A 6,356-nucleotide genomic window follows, 5' to 3' on the forward strand; every position below is an offset into this window, starting at 1 on the left:
CAAATTCAAATGACTCTCTCTGGTTAAAGGGAAAAAAAGCCCTCTCTTCTTTCAGCATGCTTTGATTTCTGCTCTGATGTCTGGCTGTTGCTCTTGTTTGTACAACCCCACACTGTGAGTTATAATGCTGGTGTATGCAGGTTATCTGACGGTGAGATTCATCTTTGAACTTCTAAACTTTGGAGAGCGGAGTGGTAGCTACAGACGCGTTTTGATCATAATTCTTAGAGAGGCAGATGATGAAGGCTATTTTATTTTTATTTGTGCACTCTTGAATTTCACACGTGACGTCACTGTAAATAACACCTGTGAGCCTTCACTCAATGTGGGAGATTTTATTGTGGTTCCTTACACAGTCACCTGTTCCCTCATTGGTTAGATTTTTTTAGTCTTATTTCGATCTAAGACATCTGATGACAAAGAGTAAATGAGCGAAGCAGAACGTAGAACATTCAGATTGCCTTAGATGTTCCTGAAATCCTTCTCAGTTGGAAGCTTATCAGAACACCACTGCACTGAGACTATTGTATGGAAGAGGACAGAGCCCACAGTTTGGAATGGCCCATTAATTGCTGTAGCAATCGCAGTGATACAAATACTGGTGATTCACCTTCCTGTGTGGCAAAACCTCATTTTGTTATGAAAGACAGATGTGTGGTCTTCGCGTCACCAGCCTACCTTCCTGATGACTCTCCCCTTACGCTGTCCCTCCTTTTATGCTGTCCCTTTTGCTCACTCAGCTGGAATTCTCCCGTTCCCTCTTCCTGGCTAATGCCCACTCCTCCTGAAAGCCTTCTTCCCAGATGTGTGCCTCTCACTGTGCTGGCTGCCTTGGGTGCCTCGTTTCTGTTTTGCAGCCCCTTCTGCTCCCTGGCCTGACCCCTGCATACTTCACATGCTTCCCAGCCTGCGTCTGCCACCAGGTCACGGGTTCTCTGAATGCTGAAACTATGTCTTTTATCTCTGTGTTCCCAGGTTTGGCTCAAGTGAACATATGCATTTAAAGGAGTGTTTCTCGGGAAAGCTGGAAGAGTTTTCTCTGCAGATGATTCCCTGAGTCTGATCTAAAGAATACTCCCTCAGAACCAAGTGGGCTGATGAGGAAAAACGCAGATTTCCAGGCTTGACCCTTCTCGTTTCACTGGGTCTGGAGGTGGGGCCCTGAACCTGTGTTTTTAAAATTCAAACCCCTGGGAGGGCTCAGAAAATGATGCCCCAGAGTGAAGGTCTCCTCATGAGATAGTGTGTCTCTGCCTTTCTCTTGCCCTCCTGTCTCTTCCCCATCCCCGTCCCCCAAGGCCAGTTAAGTAGAATCTGTCTTCCCCACCATGGTCCCTAGAAACCAGTCCCCTTCTGCCCCAAAGCCAGCCACAAAACCTAAACACGTCACTCTAACCTGCTGCTGCCTTTCCTTGTCAGGGAGGACTATAAAGAAATTTCTGATCTACTTTATTTAATGTTAGCCCATAAGACCCTCATTCCAGAAAGGGTTCAGCCCCATCCCTAGGAGAAAGGGTTGCTGCTCAGAGAGGCTGAGAAGCACTGGGACAGACAGTGTCTCCCTAGTCAGGCTATTTGCATTAGATGAGGCCCTTCTGTCCAATCCCAGTTCTGCACAGCTGTCCACTCCTCATGGAACCTAAACAGAAAAATGGGGGAGTTTTTCTTGTGTCTTTGGGTCCTCATTCAGGATGCTCCCATGTCAAGTAAGGACTTTAATGAAAGTGACTAAAGATTAAATACATACGTTATACTTTTCTCTTGTTAACCTGTCCTTTGTGATAGGAGGTTTTCCTTGTCATAGGTGAGGAAAGATGTCACACTTGTCCGTGTCTATACCACCATGGAATTCTGTCAAACACTACTAGAATTTGAGGTCCACTGGCTTACACACTCTGGGCTTTGGAACAGATAATAGAGGCGGCAGGACCTTCCCAGATCCCCGTGGTTTCCAGCTCTAACTTCATCCTCTTCTTACCCCCTCATGCTCTCCTCCTTCCCTCTCCATTCTAAGCATGATAACCCAGATTATCTTCACCTAGAACGGTTCTTCAGTTCTTTTTTACCTAGCATTGATCTAAATTTGCTAAAACCACTAGCCACTTAAAGGCCACTTAAAGGCCAACTGTAATTTCCTTTCATTTGAAGTTTCTCTGGAAGATAACAAGATTTCAAAGCTTGAGCAATACCACTAATAGGAGCAACACAGAGGAGGAAAAGCCAACCAAGCCTCGTAAATCAGGACGTGAAGCAGGGGTGTGCAACCTGCAGCCCATGGGCCACCTGATGATGTGGTGAGGACTTTTCTGCTTGTCTGTGGTGTCAGATTTCATAAAACATATGCACAAAACTTTGGAACTATTTTCTGCTCATCAGCTGTCATGAGTGTTTGTGTATTTTCTCTCTGGTCTAAGACAACTGTTAATCTTCCAGTGTGTAACAGAAAAGAAAGAAGGCTTGACATTTCTGCAGAAGAATGAGAATTAGATGGATCTTCAATCTCATGTACCTTCTTGCTTACTTTGGAGTCATTTTTGAAATGTAAAATGCCAATAAGGAAAAACCTGTGAAAGAGGCAAGACTGTTGTACCAGTAACTCCATATTTCAACATGATCAAGACTACAGGTGCATATTCCCCTGTTAAGAGTTTCTTGCTGGAAATCAAAGCTTGTGTAGCTTACAGACTACCTCCCTGCTCCCTAAGCCATGGACATGCACAAGACCAAATGGAGTGAAAGATTCCACAATCATCCCGACAGGTGGATGGAAAAGTGATTATCTCTCAAAGAAGAACCACTGCTAGATTCAGACAGCACCAGAAGATGTTTCCATCAGTTATTAAGCAAGGATAGCAAGACAAGCTTTCAGGGAAATTCTAAGGACTGGGAAATATTTTTTAATAATAAAAAAATCTTTATAGGTCTTCAAACTATTCCCATTTGGTTCATTTCCTACTCATTGTAACTGAGATTATATATATGCATGTGTGGAGTGGTGTGAGCATGAGTTCACAAGCTAAGGGGCCTGGGTCTGGGTTTTGACTCTGTCACCAGGAGTGTATCCTTGGGTGAGCTACTGAGTAATACTGGGTCTCAGTTTCACCTGCAGAACCATACCCATCTTGTATGTGGTTGTGAGAATTTGAGACAATGTATGTGATGCACAAGTTCAACTGATCTGTAGATAGGATTGTATCCTAGCAAACAAAACAAACATTTCTATTATTTTAATTTTCTTTATTTACTTTTATTGAGACAAGTCTGGCTATGTCCCCTGGGCTAGAGTGCCATGGCCTCAGTGTAGCTCACAGCAACTTCAAACTTCTGGGTTCAAGCCGTCCTCCTGCCTCAGACTTATGAGTAGCTGGGACTACAGAGACCCAAGAGTAGCTTGGACTACAGGCACCCACCACCATGTCCAGTGTATATTTCTATTATTAGTAGAGATAGGATCTTCAACTTTGCTTAGGCTGGTTTCAAAATCCTGACCTCAAGTGATCCTCCTGCCTCAGCCTTCCAGAGTGCCAGGATTCCAGGTGTGATCCATAGCACCCAGCCACATTTCTATTACTTTAAACCAATAAGCACTTATTAAGCTTCCTCCAAACAGTCAGGCACTCTGCTTAGGTGCTGGGGGCAGAAGAATAAAACAATCTTTGCCCTGAACGAATATTCTGTTCTCTTAAAAACGCTTTAAGCATATTAAAAAGGCTTAACCTGAGTTTAAAGTTCTGATGTCTCAGGAAATCTTCATGAAGCAAATATTTTTCATTATATGACAGGTTGAATGGCAAAAAATGCCCTGTGTGAAGCTGGGGAGGATGATCAGCTTTGAGCATGCTATGAAATGGGAGAGTTATGTTTACGGTGAGAGCCCACGAGTTCATTATCTCTCTTTCTTACAGTGCCTTTCCTCTCTGGGTTTTGGGCAACACTTTTTTTCCCGGTGCTAATCCTCAACATTTGTCCCTTTCCCTTTAATGTAAAAATATCTTCCCATCACTGTAACCCACCCCAAAGGAGCCTGCATCTCTGAATGCTAATTGAGAAGCCCTACAGCCCTGTCTCTTCCAGTGGAGAGTTTCCAGGCTGGAAGGCAGCCCTCCCCTTATTCATGTATGCAAATGAGGCGTCCTCTCTGCGGCAGAGGCAGTGGCGTTGCGGGGCTGTAGGTGGCAGAGCTAGCTCGGGTAAAAGCCTGCCTTCCCGGCAGTGGGCCAGACCTTCTTGGCAATGGCAGAAGCCTGAGGCGTCGGGAAATGAAATCAGGAAGCAGGCTGGGGAGTGGGTTACAGCAGTCCCCAGGCACTCCTTTTTGGAGCCCCCATTCCTGCTCCCCCTGAGGTCTCAGACCCTCTGGAGAATCTGGTGAAGGCTCAGCAGCCTGCCTTTGGAATTTGGTATATTTCTGGAGGTTGATGAATCTCCTATAGCCCCATTCATTGACTAGAGGTAATGGCCTCTGTTTATCATCAGTGTTTTGGTTGTTTCATCTTGAACCAGGCTGCAGGATATATACCACCCCCACCCCCCGCCCCCACATACCCACTCAAATGCACGTTAATGGAATTAGAGCATAATAGCACAGAGTCCTCTGTGTTGAAGAAAAATTTTATCTGCCAAGTTGAACCTACCACTAAGTGCCCACTGGGCCAGTCCCTATCTTTGCTGAAAAGAAAGGCCACAGCCCCCATGCCTGTAGATCTGTAACCCCGCAGCAGCCTGCCTGCAGCATTGTGGCTTAGTTTGGTCTCTTGCTCTGGTGGTGTTGGCAAAAAGGGTACCCCAAGGAATCCCAGGACACCCTGCAAGGGGCAGAGCCCAGCCAGGCCCAACCACTCTCTCTCACACCTGTGGCCCCTTCCAAGTCCAGGTAGGATCTCAAAGAAAGCCGCAGTTCCCTCTGGCAGAGCGCTGAGGACACTGCTTTGCAGAGTTAGTGAGAGCCGTGGGCTGAGCTTGCTCCTCTATGCTTTTGAACTCTTTTCTACAACTCTGCCCCCAACACAAACCTTTTGATATGAAATTTTGTAATCATAAGAGGGACTTGTTAAGTGAGTGGATGGATGGAAAACAGCTCAGCCAGATGTATAGCAAGGAGTCATTTCTTAACAGGAGACAAATCAGCATGGCCCTGTGGGCTTGGAAGGGATAAATCTGTCCATTTGATAAAACAGCCAATTGCTGCTCTGTGTGGAATGCTTTGCACAACTGCGTGTGTGTGTCCTGACTGAATATTCTAGTTTGGTCCCAGGACCCTGTCTCTTCATAGTAACGGAGGGCCTGACAAATGGAGATAACATAGAGGTTTGCTTTCATTTTGCTTTTCACCTGACAATTCTGGGAAGATCTGATTCTCTTCCGTTCAAACATTCATACTCATTCTTCTGGCCCATGGCATCCTTCAAAAATCAGGAATGAGTGATGCTTGTCAGAGTTGGACTTGAGCTTCAAGAAAGCATTTGGTAATCTCTCAACCAAGGCTCTGTCTACCACCAATGGTGTAATTCTATCCTTGAATGACATCCTCTGACCTCAAGCCTCCTCCTCTTGGTGTTTATTACACACAGGTCTGTTCAGGATCTCCAGGTCAACACACTGCTCAGAACTTTGCTCACGTTTACACACAGGTCTGTTCAGGATCTCCAGGTCAACATACTGCTCAGAACTTTGCTCATGTTGTCTCTCTTGCCTACAAGGCCTCTGTCCTCTTTCCCAGTTGTCCTAACTAGGAGTTGGCCAACTGCAACTGAGGATTAACTACTTTGTTTACAGGGCTCTAAGTTGAGTCGCTGGCCCTAGTCCATGTAGCCCACAAACCCCCCAATACTCTTTGTTATGTCTCCATGACAGGATGACGAGCTTGAGGCACAGCACGATTCAATTCACTGCTTCTTTGAGAAAGTTAAAAAAAAGTTAGACGAACTCCACAGCATACCCTGTGATGTTGACTTATATTCTGAAGAGAGCTCCTTGTCTACTGAGAGTCAGTGTCAGTTTGCAGTCTTTTGACTACAGACCACACCCGAGTCCCACCAATCTGAACTATGAAGGCTCTTCGAAAGTCCAGCTCCCATCTCACCTTTCTCACTGACCATCCAGGCCTGCAGGGGATTCTCCTGCTTCTTTTGCACTAATCTTTCTACATCCCAGCATTTATATCTGTGTTGGGAATCTTCCTTTCCTGTGGACTTGCTCATCGTGTCTATGGCCATGTTGCTTTTCTTTGTATTTAACACAGTATTAGGTAGATTTAAATATTTGTTGAGTCATAACTTACTACTAAGCTATGGAATGCCTAGTCTGTGTTCGTCCCTGGAATATTCGCCTTACACACACTGTGTCATTACCCCAAC

General features: G+C 45.4%; 1 protein-coding gene across 8 annotated transcripts in view; it reads right to left on the reverse strand.

The window, feature by feature from the left end:
• The window catches only part of LDB2 (LIM domain binding 2), a 334,861-nt gene that overhangs the window by 10,307 nt on the left and 318,198 nt on the right, over window positions 1-6,356 (reverse strand). The window lies entirely within an intron of this gene.

This window comes from Otolemur garnettii, unplaced genomic scaffold, assembly GCF_000181295.1.
Source record: "Otolemur garnettii isolate 467f Iridium unplaced genomic scaffold, OtoGar3 scaffold00069, whole genome shotgun sequence".
In the NCBI taxonomy this organism is placed as follows: domain Eukaryota; kingdom Metazoa; phylum Chordata; class Mammalia; order Primates; family Galagidae; genus Otolemur; species Otolemur garnettii.